This window comes from Elephas maximus, chromosome 22 (genome assembly GCF_024166365.1).
Source record: "Elephas maximus indicus isolate mEleMax1 chromosome 22, mEleMax1 primary haplotype, whole genome shotgun sequence".
In the NCBI taxonomy this organism is placed as follows: Eukaryota; Metazoa; Chordata; class Mammalia; order Proboscidea; family Elephantidae; genus Elephas; species Elephas maximus.
Window position 1 is genome coordinate 20,247,715 of NC_064840.1, and position 16,501 is coordinate 20,264,215.

At 56.7% G+C, this 16,501-nt stretch overlaps 1 protein-coding gene across 1 annotated transcript in view; it reads left to right on the forward strand.

The window, feature by feature from the left end:
• Positions 1–2,527: 2,527 nt before the first annotated feature.
• The window catches only part of FAM222A (family with sequence similarity 222 member A), a 72,150-nt gene continuing 58,176 nt past the window's right edge, over positions 2,528–16,501 (forward strand). Inside the window, exon 1 of the mRNA XM_049866085.1 lies at positions 2,528–2,605. The gene's annotated coding sequence lies outside the window, so the exon portion shown is untranslated. The remainder of the gene's footprint in view (positions 2,606–16,501) is intronic.

Genomic DNA, 16,501 nt, shown 5'->3' on the forward strand with positions numbered 1-16,501 from the left:
GAGGAGGGGGTAGGCTCTGGGAAGTAGGCTAGGGCCCTGGTTATAATCAGTCCATCCTGCTGGACACATTCACCAGGATCTTCAAAGCCTTCCGCATTCTGGGCACTTTACATGCAGTAATTCCCTTCACCCTCACAACAGTCCCATAAGGTAGGAATTATCCCATTTCACAGATGAAAGAAACTGAGGCACAGAGCCCAAGAGGTAAATGGCCAAGGCCAACAGTTAGCAAGGCAGGGCTGGAATCCCACCCAGGTTCCATGGGACTCCAGGGGCCCTGTGGGCACACAGCCTGAGGAGCGACACTAGCTACTGCTTGATACTTCTGTGGGATCCTGTGGTCCTTCCCTGAAAAACTGGCTTCTGGCCTTGCTGTGTGATGGATGCATGGCAACTGAGAGAACTGCTCCTCCCAGGACTCAGCTTCTGCACCTGGGAAATGGGACTGTTAAACAGGCCATCCGTGGACTCTCAGGGAGACCAAATGAGAACCTATGAAGTTGCTCAGAAAGTAAACGGCGAGGTGTAGTATAGTTGGATGGATTCACATTTAGACTTGGGGTCCATCTGACTCTGCCTGAGTCTTCCCATTTGTTAACTGGAGGATACCCAGGACTTCATGTGACAACTCCTGGAAAGAGCTTAGCACAGTGCCTGGTATATATTTAGTGCTCCACAGATATCAGCTATGATGCCAAAAACCCATTACTGCACAAAATATGCTGTGAGCCAAAATGCTCAAAGTGTCACTTCTTATCTCTTAACCTTGGTTTCCTCTGTCAGTTGGGGAGTATAATAATTGCACCTATCGTAACAGTTTACTCATCTGTAAAATATTCCAAAAAACCCCAAACCTATTCCGACTCATAGGGGCCTTATTGTACAGAGTAGAACTGCCCCACAGGGTTTACTGTTGTAAATCTTTATGGAAGCCGACTTCCACATGTGGTGGGTTCGAACCGATGACTTTCTGTTAGCAGCCAAGCAGGGCCATCAGGGCTCCTTTTATATGTAAAATGGGGAGATACTAATACCTACCTTTTTTTTTTTTTTTTTTACCTCACAGAGTTGTTGTGAAGACTAGGTGAAGTAGATGTAACAATGCCCGGCACATCCTAAACGCTGCGTGTTTGCTACCATTATTATTTTTGAGCGAATTCTTCATAAGATTTCCAATATCAAAGGAAACGGTGCAGATAATGCGCTTAGCACAGTGCCTTGCCCCAAGTAGGTGCTCAAGAAATATACTATTTTTTCCACTCCATCTCCCGGATAAAGGGACTACAAGTACCAGCATGCCTTGCCCTTTCAGTCGCAGTCCCCCCGCCGGGGGCTGGCGCACTGCATGCCGGGAGTTGCAGTCCTCTCCGGGCAGGCCCCGCCTCGCCCCAGCTTGGGGGAGGAGGTTGGAGAGCCGCCCTGCCGGCCTTTGAATTTTGCCGCGAAAAGCGCGCGTGGCGGCCCCCGGCCCCGCCCCCCACGGGACGCGGCGCCGCGTCACCCTGGTAACCGCCTCTCGGCCGCCGCTGATTGGACCAGGCCACGGGGGGCGGGCGGAGGGATAAGACGCTCAGGCGGCGGCCGGCGCTAGCGCCTGTCATTCGGACCGGAGCGGAGCAGCGGGCAGGACAGCCGGGCCGGCTGCTCCGGGAGGTGCTGCGCGCGCCGGCCGGGGTAGGCGGACAGCCGAGTCCACCGCCTGCGAGACGCGGCGCTCGGCGCCCGGGACTGAGGCGAGGCTCCGGCGCGCGCCCAGCAGCGCGAGGCTGCAGCCCCGGGAGCCCCCGCGCGCCTCCCCGGGCCATGGGCGCGTGAGAGCCAGGCGCGCGCCGCCCCTGCTGCAGTTCGCGGGCTCGCACGCCTGGTGCACCGTCCCCCGAGCCATCCTCGCGCCCGCCCTACGCCACCCGGACTGGTTCTTCCTCGGCGCCGAGGCCCCGGGGCAGCATCCGAGCCGCCGCGCCGCCGCTCGCCTGCATCCCCTCCCCCCACGCCTGGTGCTCGGAGCCGGAGAAGGAGGGGCCGGTGCGTTCTCGCTGCCGCGCTTTGCAACCTGCGGGGCCCGGTGCATCGCCGGCAAGGAGCCGGGGCCACTGCGGGCGCTCGCATCCCGGAGGAGACGGCCCCCCACCCCCGGGCGAACCAGGGGGCTGTCAGCCGCGGGCTGGCGGGCAAGAGGAAGCAACAAAGACAAGCTGCCGCGGGGGCCGGCGATAGGGGCTGGGGCCTCCGGCTCCGACTCGGGCGGAGAGGGCGCTCCGGGAGCGGCGCGGGCCGCTGCAGCTCTGAGCCCGGCCCCTGAGGGAGGTGCAGCGCCGCCCGCCGGACGCGGGGAACACAGGGCCCGGCGAGGATGCGCCGCCTGAGCCGCCGCGCGGCCCCGGTCCGGGGCGAGCGCGACCCCCGCTAAGCAGAGAAACCCCCCGACTTTGGACGGCGCCGGGATCGCCCTCTCTGATAACGCCGCTTCCTACCAGTAGAGGGGCATCGGCCCCCAAAGGGGGCTTCCTCAGGCAGCTTCTGCCGCCCCTGCATGGCTGCGACCTGCCGAGCGGAGCGTCGTCGCCGCTGAGATCAGGTGTCCTTCGACGGTCTGGCTGATACGGTGAGTTCCGCGGGGCGGGGTGCGGAGCTGGAGGCATCCCCTGGCCTTGGGGCAGCCTCGATTAGACATAAATGGGCCCTGAGCTGTCGGGGATCCTGAAACATTGGTGCCCCTGTCTCTTTACCCCCCAAAAAAACTTGTCCGGACGGGCCAGCCGGCCGGTGTGCAGGTGGGAAGTGCCCGCTTTGGGGTCTCCTCAGGGCCCTGGGGGCGGATGCCAGAAAGCATATGTTACCCCACCCCTAAAGCCATTAGACAAAAGTAGCAGCTCCGTCAGCTGAAAATTCCCCTGGAAATCCCGCGTCTTGGAAGGTGGAGAAAAGGGCGTCCAGCTTGGGACAGCGATGGAGTCTCCCGAGTCTCCTCCGGGATCTTCAAGGGACATCAGCTCAGAGGGGCTGTGGAGTCCCGGCTATGCAGGTGGCTGCAGTTGAGGAATGTGTGCTCTGGGGCTAGACTATAGCGGGTCCCTTTCCTGCCTCGAGTTCCAAAGAGAAACTCACCCGGACGGGGTTCCCCCGTACGGGCCCCGGCGTGACGTCACTGCCAGGCCTCTGACGTCACCGGGTTGCTGTGGCTACCCGACTTGTCTCGACCCAAGGCTGACGGGGGCGGGGCCGCTAGCCATGCCGGGACTGCATGCCTTTGGGTGGTGGAGGGGTGAGGGCCGACTCCTTCCAACCCCCCACTGCAGCCCTCTGACCTAAATCCCCAGCGCCCCATAAGGTGGGGGAGGGAGGCAGTGCCAGCTGTCCCTGCTGATGCCCCTCCCCCCAAGGACAGGTGTTCAGAGCTCTGCCCGCATAGCCTGGCAGTGCCTGGGGGCTCAGGACTCCCAGTCAGAGCTACTCTCTGCTTTCAAAAGGAATGTAAAGAGGAGGCCCCTTGAACCCCCATACACCCGGGTAGGAGGCTGAAGTTCCCAGATCCCCAGAGATGTGAGTCCCCAGCCTTAAAACAGGCCACTCCTGCTTAGAGAAGCAGGAGCACCCCACCTCCAGCTAGGGAAGGTGCAAAGGAGCTGCTGCCTGTCATCCAAGTCCAGGGGATCCCCCAGCCCTTGAGGCCCAAGCTGCGGGGGCCTTGGCCAAGCCCTATCTCCTGACCCACCCGCTCTCCCTTTGACGTGAAGAAATGATTTTTGACAAGCAGTGTGGTGTCCGTTGGTGAATGGAGGACAAGGTGTCTTACAGGCTCATCAGTGCCAAGGTCTGAATAAAATGTGGCTCTGCTAGGGGCCAGCTTTGATGGGGGTCAGGCACCAGCCTTCCGTTCCCCATGACACCCCAGCGTGGCCTTGTTCACAGCCCAGAGAACCTCCAGCTAGCATCCGGCTGCTGGTTCTGTGATGCCTCTTCTGAAGTTCCTGCCAGCACTTACCGCCACTGTCGGATGTGGGTGAAACTGCTGTGATCACATTTCTAAGAAAAGGTTAGAAAACTGTGCCATTGCTTCGGCGGCAGGCGGTGGTGGGGTCTGTGACAGTGAGAGCAGAGAGGCGTGTGTGTGGGGTCAGCATCTTGGGGATGGTTTGAGGACAGAGGGAGTATGTGTGGGGTCCCGATGAGAAGCCAGGCCCCTGTGTTTGCAGCAAGCATTTCTCCAGGCAGAGTTTCTGCCAGGCTCTCCAGCTAGCTTAACAGGTCCATAAATACTGGGGAAGCTGGTTTGGGGGGCTTGGCAGGGAGATATTTCCAGCCGAAATGGTGTCGTTAAACACAAAGACTTCCAAGGACAGACGAGCAACAGGAGATTGGGGGAGAACTGGGAGAGGTGGGCAGAAGAGCTGTTTGCACTGCCTCTCGAAGCTTCCCAGTTTAGAAACAAACTCAAAGCGCCAGAGATCCACAAACACAGGCAGTTGGAGGCCCTCCGTCGAGTATTTACACTTCCGTAGCCAAGGCAGAGGGAAAGGCTGTCAGAATTGGGCAATTCCTTCTGTTCCCTTCCCTCAGCTCCCTGGGCTTGGCAGTCATGCCAGGCGACAAGCAGGAGGGAGTGCCAGCTTATCGAGAGTCTCCGCATGTGCCAGGCATTTTATAGGATCTCAGTTACTCCTTGGAGGTGGCTCATGTGCTGTGGCCCATTTTACAGATGAGGAAAAACTGAGGTTCTGACAGAGGAAGTGACAAACAAAGGGTGTGCAGCCAGGCAGCTTTAGAGGTTCTGCCCTGAATTCCTCTGGCTCCAGAGTCCCTGCGTCTTCCCACCTCCTTTCATGGGTAGAGGGCAGGTGCTCCCCACTTGTTGGACAGGGGCCCCTACAAGAGTCAGTGGCAATTGAATATGAGGGCATCTGGCCCCAAGATGCGTTGCTCACACTGATACTCAGGTTCGAATCCTGGTTCCTCCTTAGCTGTAGGACAGTGTTGAGCAGAGTCGCATCACCTGCTGTCACCTTTCTCTAGCACTGCAAGCAGGTGTGGCATGAAACCCAGCGGCCCTAGGCTCCTTGTCATCTGCCCCTCTAGGCTTATGGGAGGCGAGGTTGCCCTTAGCTCTCCCAGGGACTGCAGGTGGGCACACAGCTGGCTGCTTAACCCAGTGGGATAGCAGGCATGTAAATAGGGCTCCAGACTCAGCCACGGGGTTGCCACATGAGGGGCTTGAAAAGCACAAGGGGGGCTCCACCAGCATAGGAATAAGGATGTTCTGGGCAGTGGGATGAGTGGGCCCTTGTGCCCATGATGTGCTGAATGGGAGACCTGAATGGGTGTGTCCTGGAGGCTTAGGTAGAATGGGTGGGCTTAAGTTGGGGAGAGGATCCAGTGAGGGCTCCCTGCCTTGGCAGGAGACGGTAACCTTGGAACTCTTCTCCAGTCAGGGGGCCTTCTTAGTTCTCCTCGCAGTCTCCTTCTCAAGGTTAGCTTCCTCTCACTCCTGCCCCCCCCCCCCAGTAATCCATCTCCCTTGTCTAATTCCTCCTAAGCCCACCAACCGTCCCCCATCCTTTCTGAGCCTCAAAGTTGCTCCAGACTTGGGCTGGGCTCCTTAACCCCCTTTTACAGATGAGGAAGCTAAGGCTCCCCTGGGGTGGGCAGCAGCTTCTGGTTAAGAGTGGTCTCTGGAAAGAGACAAGTCTACACGAGCCACAACCTCATCTGTCCTGAGAACAGAACTAGGTGGTGCCCAGCTACCATCACTGACCTTTCTGACCCAGATCATAATAGATGGTCCAGGATAGAATGGGAGAAAAATGTGGAGCAGAACTCAAATTCTTATTAAAAGGAGGGGAAAAAAAAAAGCCAGACAAACTGGAACAGTAGAGAACAGAGGACTCCTTGAAGACTATCGGCCTGAGGTGCTCTTTAAACCTAGAACCAAGCCCGTCCCCTGAGATCACCTTTTAGCAAAACAGCAGAGTGATACACAAAATAAAGGATATTACCTATAAGCTCGGTGCTGTACTTAAAACCATCTGTATGAGACCAAAAGTTCAAAAGCTACTCAAAAACAAAGATAAGAAAGGGGCAGGGAAACTAGAGTACTAGAAATGGAACAAACAGAAACACAAAGAGAATGTTGACACATTGTGATAAATGTAACTAATGTCACTGAACAATTTGTGTGGAAATTGTCAAATGGGAGCCTAACTTGCTTGTGTAAACTTTCACCAGAAACTTAAAAAAAAAAGTATATATATATATAGGCTCTGGAGTGGGCTGGGGCTGGGTCCAACTTCCCAGCCCAGCGCTTGTTGGCTGTGTGATCTTGGTTGAGTAGCTTTGCCTCTCTTGAGCCTCAGTTTCCACATCTGCTAATGAAGGAGCTGGTGATAGCCTGCCACTACCCAGGTGGGGACTAAAGGAATACTCAGGGCAGGGCGTGGCATACAGCAAGCTCCTGCTAAACTCAGGCTCCCTTGGCCACTGTTACCCTCATCCTCCGAAGGGGGCCCTGAATCGTTCTCCCAGTCCCTCCTGGAGCCAAAGGGTAAGCCTGGAAGGCAAGGGCCCCCACCCTTCCAGCTGCATCGCTGGGGCCACCTCTGCTCACTGGGTCCCTGGACACCCAAGGGCACCCCACGTGGTGAGTGCACGTGGCTCACGTCTGAGCCCTTGGTGGGGGGCTGGGCCCCGGCCAGGGGGGGCCTTCTTCGCCTTGGGATCCCTCACAAACCCGAGGAAACGAGCAAAGCGGCTCATATTCATGAACCGTAATTCAATCAGGCGGCGAGTCCTCCGGGCCCGGGGCGGTGGTGAGAACGCGGAGGCGCGCACAAAAGGGCTGCTTTATTACCTCCCGCGGGCCGGGAATTGCTGCGCTCCCCCCGCAGCGGCCGGAGCCGCCTTTATTGTGTTAACCCATTTGCGTGTCAAGAGCTATTGTGCGCTTTATCTGCCTGCGCGGTGCGGGCTGCTGGAGGAGGGCTGCGCCGCTGGCCGGTCACCTCCGCGGGCGCTGCCCGCCGCCCTGATTGGTTGCTAAGTGATTTGCATCCAAGGTAATCACTTTTATCTCCGGAGGATGTCGACTATAATTATAAGCTACTGACATCTTTTGAAATCTGCCTAATGACTATTTTAGTCGGCTTGGGCTGGGGGTGGGGAGGAGGGAGAAGTGGATGGATTCCTTCCACCTGGACCATTGATTGGTTAGATGAGAAATATCTGCGCTCCTACTGCGTGTGGCGAACAAAAGACGGGATCACAGTGATGGGGAGCTTGCTGGCACTTTGGTGGGCGGAGTTAGTACCATTTTAGAGATGGGGAAATGGAGGCACAGAGCCCTTGAGTGGTCGGAAGCCGGGTCCCCCTAGACCCCAAACTTATGTGCGGGCCACTCTAGTGGGAGCAGACAGAAATATTAACAGTGGCAGTGATAATCGCCAGCCTAGAGGTCTGGTGCATGAGGGGGTGGGTTTATGTCATAACCCAAAGAAATGCAGGTGCGGTTATTAGCCCCACTATACAGAGGAGGAAACGGGGGCACAGGGAGGTTTCCTTGCTGCCCAAGTCCACACAGCCAGGGAGTGGTAGAAGTGAGATCTAGTTGGTGGCCAGAGCTGCATGTGTGGGGAATTTGGCGGGGGCGGGGGGGGGGGGCGGGTGCCGGACAGTGAGAAGAGGGAGCTCACCCCTCCCCTCCTCTTACCCTCTTTGGGTAAATACTGAGAATCAGCTGCTGGCTCCCTGGGTGGTGCAGTTAAGTGCTTGACTACTAGTCAAAAGATTGATGGTTTGAATCCACCCAGTGGCATCTCGGAAGAAAGGCCTGGCAGTTTGCTTCCAGAAAGTCACAGCCTTGAAAATCCTATGGAGCACAGTTCTGCTCTGCACACATGGGGTTGCCATGGGTCCAAACTAACTGGAGGGCAACTAACAACAATGATGGGTATCAGCTGGGGTTGGGGCAAGGGCTTGGTGCTGATCACTGTCAGGGGGCAAGGCTCTGAGGAATCAGCTGGGCCTGTAGCCTCTTTGAGGGCTTTTGATGAGTCTGCAACTAAGTTGAAGTTTGAACTTTTGCTGTGGAAGGAGAGGAAGGCTGGAAGAGATGGTGGCTGGGTGAGGAAACCGAGAGGACATCTCGACAGAGGGGGCTTTTGTCTCGACCCTGAGGCCTGGGTGCATCTGCCCAATGTGGAGTGAATGGAGGTGTTACCAACAGAGGGAGTTTGAGAACACAGGGGCATGACCCGGAAGGGCAGGGGAGTTGAGGAGAGGGCAGAGGTAAAAGGGAGGTCAACTAGGAGGGTGGGTGTGGGCCTTGAGTGCCGAGCTCAGGCATGGACTTCGTCTAGAGCGCTGGCAGCTGCGAGCCAGTAAAAATGCCTGCAGGGCCAGGCAGGTGGGGGGGTGGGTCTGGATGCCTCTGAGGTCACACTGGCAGCCTTTGCAGGGCATTAAGAGTCACAGGCCTGGAACAAAATCCTGGCTCCTACACTCATTACCTGTGTGTCCTCAGACAAGTCACTTGACCCCGTGGGCCTCAGTTTCCTCATCTGTTCAAGGGGCTAATAGCAGTTCTCTCACAGGCTTGTGGATGGGATGAGCTTGGGTCTGCAAAGTGCCTGGTGAGGTCTGGGGACAGCCAGGAGGGAGGGGCTTGGCTGAGCCCCCCAGAGCTGGGTGGGCAGGGCTCAGGCCCAGGGCCTGGCTTGTCCTCCTGGCCCCACAGCAGGTCAGCGTCCCAGCCACAGCAGCTGTTTGGGGCCCTGGGAGCCCCTGCCATTGTGCAGAGGATACAGGGGACAAAGGCCCAGGAGGTCAGGGGGTGAGGCCGAGGCTGGCTGTGAGCAGGCTCCTGGTGACGGAGACTTAATGACGCAGAACTTAATGACCCAGAGTCTGCAGGAAGGGGGCCTCCCTCAGAGGAGGAGGAGAGGGCTAGCCACCAGCTGCCAGCTCTAGGATATGCTGCCAAGGCCAGGGCAGTCGCCCTGCAGGATCAAGGCCTAAGCTTGGCACCAGGGGAGGGAGAAATGGCAAGGCCTCCCAGCCTGCAGTCACCAGGCCTGAATTTGGGGCTCGGCCCTCCCCCCAATATCTGCACCACTCAGGCCTCTCCTCTGTCAGAGGGGCTGAGTCCACCTTAGAGGATGGCTCTGAGGTTTGGCAGTAGCTGATGGCAAGTGGGCAGTAAACAGGAACTGCTATTTCTGCACTTTATTCATCCGTTCATTCAGAGAGATTCATTTCTCCATGCTTGGCTCCCTGCCAGGCATTGGGGCACAAGCCCCAGTTGCCTTGAAAAGTGGAGCCTACTGAGGGTGTGGCCTCAGGCACACCATCACAGTACAGTGGGTTGATCACCATATTCACAGTGTACAAGGATTGTACCAGGAGGCAGGGGACACAGCAGGGAGTAAGACTGACGTGGTCCTGCCCTTGTGGGCCTCCAGTCTCTCAAAGCATGCTAGGAAATCAGAGGGGGGAGCTATTACTTTCAACTGAGGTAGCCAGGGAGGACTCACTGAAGGAGGAATGTTGTCCGTTAATCTTCACATTTCTCTGTGAAGGGTGTTTTTATATTTATTGTGTAAATGAGGAAACCGAGGCTCAGTGAGGGGAAGGGACCACCTCAGGGCCACACAGAAGGTCATTGGAACCCGTTTGTTGTCCACACTAGCTTTTCCCTGTGAGGATGCTGGGTGGGGAAGGGCTGTCCTGAGAGGGTCCTTGGGCTGGAGCTGAGGGGATCCGAGCCCGAGCCAGCTGTTCCCTATATGAACCTTGCACAACCTTGAGCAAGTCACACCGCCCCCCCCCCCCCCACCTCCGCCCCAACCCGGCCTCAGCTGAGTCCTCCATAAAATGTCAAGGATGGCCAGTCTGTGGCCAGCCTGGCTTGCCTTACACCGCTGTGGCCTTGGCAGACATCGCTAATCAATTGCTGCCCTCTTCCCCTGCTGAGTGCAGGCCTGACCTTGGGTTCTTTCTGGGGCTCTGGGTAGGCAGCACCAATCAATCAGTGGGGCCTGTGAGCTGAAAGCCTGTCACATGCCTGACCTCAGTGAGCTCAGGGGTTCCACTGGCCTCTCTGTAAAGGTTCACATGTAGTCACCCTCGTAAGGGCAAGGGCCTGGGTGCCAGAGCGAGGGATTCTGGGGGGGATCTTCTCTGAGGAGATGGGTGGCTCTTCAGCCTTGAGAGCTGTTTAGGTATGAGGGTCTGTTGCCTTCCTGCCACCACCAGAGAGATGCATGTCCCCACCAGTGCAGTGCAGTGCCTCCTTAGGGCTGGGCACCTAGGTACATTCAGGACACCTATAGGCTGGTTGATAATAATAGCACTTCTTGAGCTCTTCTGTGAGCTAGATCCTTCAGGGTGCCCTCTCATTCTTCATCCTACAGAGCACCTGCAGCATGCCTCAGCCCCCCTAGGGAAGGATTCTTAGCCCATATTAGAAATGAGGACACTGAGGCTCAGAGGTTAAACAGACTAGGGTCATGCTCTTGCTGAGTGGCCAAGCTGACATTCAAACCCAGGTCCTGTAAGTTCACAGCTTGGGCCAGGGGTGGGGGAGGCAGGCAGATAGACAGGGCAGCCTTTCTGGAGGAGCTGTCGTTGGTTCTGAGGCCTTAAGGCTGGTAGGCTCTGACAGGCAGAACGGGGAAAGGGAGCCTTCTAGATGGAGGGACCAGCATGAGAAGTGGCCCAGAAGCAGGCAGGTGAGAGTGTTTAGGTTGAGGGACCAGTGTGTGGCCGGATGTGGCTGAAATGTGGAAGGAACGGGGCTGTGGAGGGAGCCAGGGCCTGGCCTTGGCATTTGGAATTTGACCTCCCACAGTCGGGAGCTATGGCAGCTCTTTGAACAGAAGAGTGATTTGGCCTTGTCTAAGTGTATTCATTCAATCATTCAACCTTTCTACACACCCAGGGTGAGGCAAGCCGGTGCTTGGGGTTGCCTCTGGTCTGCTGGAAGCTTCAGCCTAAAACAGTGCCTGGCACACAGTAGGTAGGCATCCAAGAGGTATTTGTTGTGTGAATAAATGACAACTGCTCTCTACTGAGGGGTGAGTGTAGGTTGGCAGCAAGGGCTACTCCTGTGCGAAGAGTTGGCCCCGAGGTGAGTGTATTTGAACATTGCTCAATCCTGGCTCGCACACTGAGCCTTGGTTTCCTCATCTGTAAAATGGGAATCATGCTACCCTCGTCCTGGGGTCAGTGTGAGTCTTGTGTGAGATGCAGGGTCCTTGGCTGAAACGCTCGCCCCTGACCTCCCCACGGGCCCAGCTGCAGGGGGAGCGAGGCCAGAGCCCCTCTCTCCAGGAAACGCTGAACACCAGACCTGTGGCGGGGGAGGGGGCCCCCACTGTCCTCTCCCTGCTGCCTATTCTGGAGATCTTTCCTAGGCCCTCCCGCTGGGCTGTCCACGCCTCACCATCCTCTCCTGGCGGGCAGCATGGGCCCAGCGCTCGGGGGGATGAAGGATGAAGGTTCGTGACCATTTTTTAACTCAATAAAGGGAGAGACAAGCTGCAGGCTGCAGGCTGGAGATATAATTAGTTCGCAGCAGTGGCGCTTTCTTGATTTAGCTTCTCAGAGAACAAGACAAGGATGTTATACCCAATTAGCAGTAACATTCAGTAGGAGCCTCAATAGGTGAGATAACAAGCTATTTTTATGACGTTTCTTTCCCAGCTTGAGGGGGGGAGAGGGGAGGGGGCATCAGGGCCTTATTTTTTTTTCATCAGGGAGCAATTATTAGCCATCTCCGCATGGTCCAAAGCCAAATGATGCATTAGTTAACCCAAACAAGAAAGTATCCTGAGGCGGTGCTGGGGTGGCAGGCTGGCCTTTGGAGCCTGGGGCAGTGGAAGGGGTACAAACCCCTCATCCCCTCTCTGGAAGCTTGTTCAAAGGGCTCCCAAATGCAGAGAGCCCATTGGCTTGGCAGGGGCAGCCTAGGCCCTTCAAATAGTCTTAGCTCCTGCCTCGGTTTCCCTAGCTGCTTTCGAAGGATAGGAAGCTGGGCCAGTTCCCCTGGGAATGAGGAAGGAGCCAGTTCTGGCCTTGGCAGCCCTTCCTGGCACTACCTGAGATCCCTTCTGCCAACCGGGCCAGAGGTTCTGGCTCCTCATCCTTGAACCTGCCATCGCATTCTGCCTGTTGGACCCCCATAGGGCTCGCACTGCCCAGCCACCCTCCTGGCTCTCCCGGGTCCCAGCCCCAGTGTCTGGCAGGGGCTGAACAATGATTAGCTTCGTTCTTTCCATCCTCATTAGCTCCGCAGCCAGGGCACCCGACACTGGCCAAGTCCCCGCTGGGCAGGGGAGCCCTGCCAAGCCCCACCTCAACTGCCTGGCTACACTCTGGCTCCTGGCATGGGCTGGGGGATGCCCAGAGAGGGAGCTGGAATGGCTGCCGTAGCACCCCAGCAGTCCGGGGCCCAAGCCCAGAGTAGGTTCCTGGGCCTCTGCGCCACCTGCCCCATGTCCCGTCTCCCTGTCAGCGTGGAGCCCCACATTCATGGTTCAGACAACTGACAAACCCAGCCATGCAAAGTGGGAGTTTAATTGCAAACAGTTTTTATGGATCATGGGCCCATCTGTGCCACCATATGCAAAAGGGAAAAAAAAAAAAGCATTTTTTTGTTGTTGTTTTTTCTCCACCCCACCCCCCAAAACCAACTCCAAAAGAAATGGTTGCCAAGGTTTTTCTGGCTGGAGTCAATCTCAGGGCTGGGATCCATCCTGGGGGCCTCCTGCAGGGTGAGCCTGGCAAGCTGGGGGGCCAGGCGGGGTAGGGTGAGATGGGTCTGTGGGGCCTGCCCAGAGTCGGGGTCTAACTGCCAAGAGAAGGCTATAGCCTGAGCACGCTGCTGGTACTTCCCTGAACCCACTGGGTTCTCTCAAAACACTGGGCCTCTGGAAGTACACATCTGCTGTCCCCAGCCACCTGGCTGAGGTACCTCTGGGGCAGGACTTGGCATGGAGCAGGCATTCCATGTGCTCATGAAAAAGTGCAAATGAGCGGAGTGGGCAAGTCTCCTTCTCCTGTTTCTAGCCCGGGACGTGGAGCCTCAGGAGGTTGGGGGCTGCCAGGCCTTTCAAATGCCCCTCCTCCCAGCCCAGGTCTCCTGCCCTGGTGCCCAGCCTGCGTTAGCCCCACCCAAGACGGAAAGGCCATCAGAGGCTAGTGGTTGGCCCTCTTCAGGCCATCAGATGGGGCTTCTGCCTGGAGGCTGAGTGGGCTCATCCTCACCTGGGGGTCTTCAGATAACTCACCTCTAGAAGCAACCTTCCAGGGTTTGGTTCCCACGTCACCTTATCCTAGGTGGGTGGCTTCAGACTTGTTTCTCCCTTTTCATGCCCGAGTTTCACTGTCTGTAAAATGGGGATAAGAAATCAATAGGATACTGCATGTGAAGCACTTCTATACCTATTTGTCACCTCTCTTCTCCCAGGAGGCTGTCAATGTCCTGAAGGAGGGTCTTTGCTTTGTTCACTCCTGTCTTCCCAGGTTGCAGATCAGGGCACTTGATGTTTACTGAACGAATGAATGTGTGAATGAATGCATGCATGAATGTGGTATTTGGAGGACCGTCCAGAGAAGGAACAGAACGTAGACTTTTGGCCTGCCAGGAACTCAGGGTTTTTACACCCTTTCTCATGGAATCTAGAAACCACCCTGCAACCTATGGAGATTATGAACTCCATTATCAGATGAAGAAAACCCAGGCTCAGAGAGATTAAAGGACTCACTCAAGGTCATGCAGCTGAAACGGGGCCAGAGGTGGGGCTAAAACCCTGGTCTGTGCCACTCCAGCTGACCAAGTCCCCATCTCTTGTGTTACTGGTGAGGAAGGTTAGGCCCAGAGCCTGGAAAGGGCTTGGCAGGGTCACACAGCAAGGAAGAGCAGACAGTATTTGTTGGGTTCTTTGTATGCCCATTGTACAGATGAGGAAACCGAAGCCCTGTAGCGTCAGAGCCAGGCCAGCCAAGTCCCACTTTTTGTCCTTCCTTCCCCTCCCTCTCTCCCTTGGGTCTGAGCCCAGGATCACTGTGCCTGTGGGCTTCACCAGCACCTTTATAAACTGGCAGTTTGGTGTGGGGGTCCTGGTGCCCAAGGCCCCAAGGCCTAACATGTGGGACAGCCCTCCGAAGCAGGTAGCAGGGGAAAGTGGGACCTGGGCACTGTCACCTGGGACCCCGGTAAGCTCAGGCTGGCCAGGGCCCTGGCAGGTCCCCAGGCCAGGCACCAGGCAGCCATTCACAGCCATTCCCTACCCAGCAGTGATCACCAACTCCTGTTGTAATCATTAAAACTATTAGAAGGGAACGTTCGCTTGAAGCAAATGTCAGGCGCCGAGTTGTGCTTTGTAAACGCTCACAATTAATGCCAATCAGGCCCAGAAAAAAGCCGGCCCGGAATCCTGTCTGTTTCGTCTCATTTGTCAGCTGGTGCCGCTCCATGTTGCACATTTTCATACAATTGCTATAAACATAAAAGGGGAACTCCACAGTGTTCCCGGGCGCTCGGATGGTGTGCGCCGGCTTAATTACTTGGTATTCCGCTGTTCACTTGGCTGTCCGCGCTGGGAGGGAGAAAGGGGGATTTTGTGTGGTGGGGAGAGGGCTCCCCAGGGTCAGCTGAAAAGATGGGTCAGCCTCAGGGCCTGGGCCTCCTGCCCCACCCTCTATAGGCCTCGTGGCCCAGGGAGCTGAGAACATCTTTGAAACGAGAAAAAACTGCCCCAAAAATGTTTGCAAAATGCTCCAGGAGAAATGAGGGTTTCAGAGTCCACCAGACTTGGCCTTTGAATCCCGATTCTACTAGAATGATTTGTCAGGTTTATTGCCCACTTCCTGCACACCAGACGGGCTGCTGCTTGCCAGCTGGGCCTCAGTTTCTCCATCTCTGAGTTGGGGGTAATAGCCTGGTGGTCAGGATTTCAGGTTTGTTGGGGCCAGGCTCTGAGCTGAGGGATCATGCGGGTTCTTCTCATTTGGTTGTTGCACAGACCCTTTGAGGGAGGGTGGCCCCTCTTGTGCACGGACTGTGAGGCCCAGAGACCCACGGAGGAAGTGGTGGAGCTGGGATTTGAACCTGGTTTACTGGACTCCAGAGCCCATAACCATTGTGCCATCCTGCTGTGGAGAGATTGGAAGAATACGATGTCACTAAACGTCCTTTGCGTACAGTAGATGCTTAATACACGTTAGCTGCTGTCATGCCACTGCCTGGAAATGGAGCAGGGGCGGTAGGGAGCTCACACCCTGGCCTGAGGGTCAGTATCAACGGACATGGCCCTGCTGGATGGAAGGTGAAGGGTGGAGTGTTCTAGGAGTTGCTGTTGCTCCCCATCAGGGAGCTGGACCTACCAGGCTTCCAGGTTGGGCAGAGAAGAATGAGTACATGCCTGACCAGGCTCCGTGAAACTCCTGCCTATGATACCCCCACCCCCCATAGCTTCTATTTGTCCTGGCTCTGGGGTGATGGGTGCTGACTACGTGCCAGACCAGCATCAACTACTGAACCCTGTGACAGCCCAGAAAGTTGGGCCATTGTTGTCATTGTCCCCATTGTACAGATGAGGAAACTGAGGCCCAAAGAAGGCAAGGTCTGGCCTGAGGTTACACAGGTAAGAGCTAGGGAAGCTGGAACCTGATTTGTACCATGGTCCATCTACTCCAAAGGCTTTCTTGTGACTCCCTTGTCCCCTCCCCACCCACTGTGGCCTGGACTTGAGGCCTTGCCACACACAGCGAACCCTCCCCACAACACTTCGGAGCTCCCTAGCTCTCTGTGGATGGGGTCTCCTGAGGCCAGCCAGCTTGGGCAGGGACATACAGGCCTTTGTGTAGGCTTGGGCCAGGCTGGGCAGCCAGCAGAGTGGGGAGAGGGTGGTGTGGCCCAGCCAGGGACAAATGCTCAGGCCAGGGAATAGAGGTCCCTTTGTGTGGCTCTTGGTGGGGGATGGGTGCTGCCAGCTGCCTCCCATGTGACCTGGGAGGCCCCAGCCCTCTGCAGAGGTCTGCCTGCTACCCCCAGGGGACCTGGCCAGGGAGTCCCTGCCTGTCATCCTCTCCCCTGCCTCCTTTTCCCGCCATCATGTGCCTTCCTTTTGTTTCCTGGGGCCCTCTGGCTGCTAGAAGAGCCACAGACAGCCATTAGCCTGGTTTGTTGTGGGCTTACTATGTGCTGTGTACCTGGCACTGGAAGGTGCCTACCCCTTACCCCGCAGGCAGGGGGTGGTAGTACCATGTTCCAGACGAAGACACCGAGGCTCAGAGAGGTCAGGCAACTCACCAGACTCATGGGCTCTGCTTCACCATTAAGCGATGTGCCTCAGTCTCCTGAGCTGAACAATGGGAAGGAAATAGGACCGAGTCTGGGGTCAGTGGGGAGTGTGGTGCCAGGACACGTGGAGCTTGGCGTCCAGTGCTTACACATACTCAGGGTGGACAAACATGGGCTGGGGTTTCCTGGGAGAGCAGAGAGGACAAG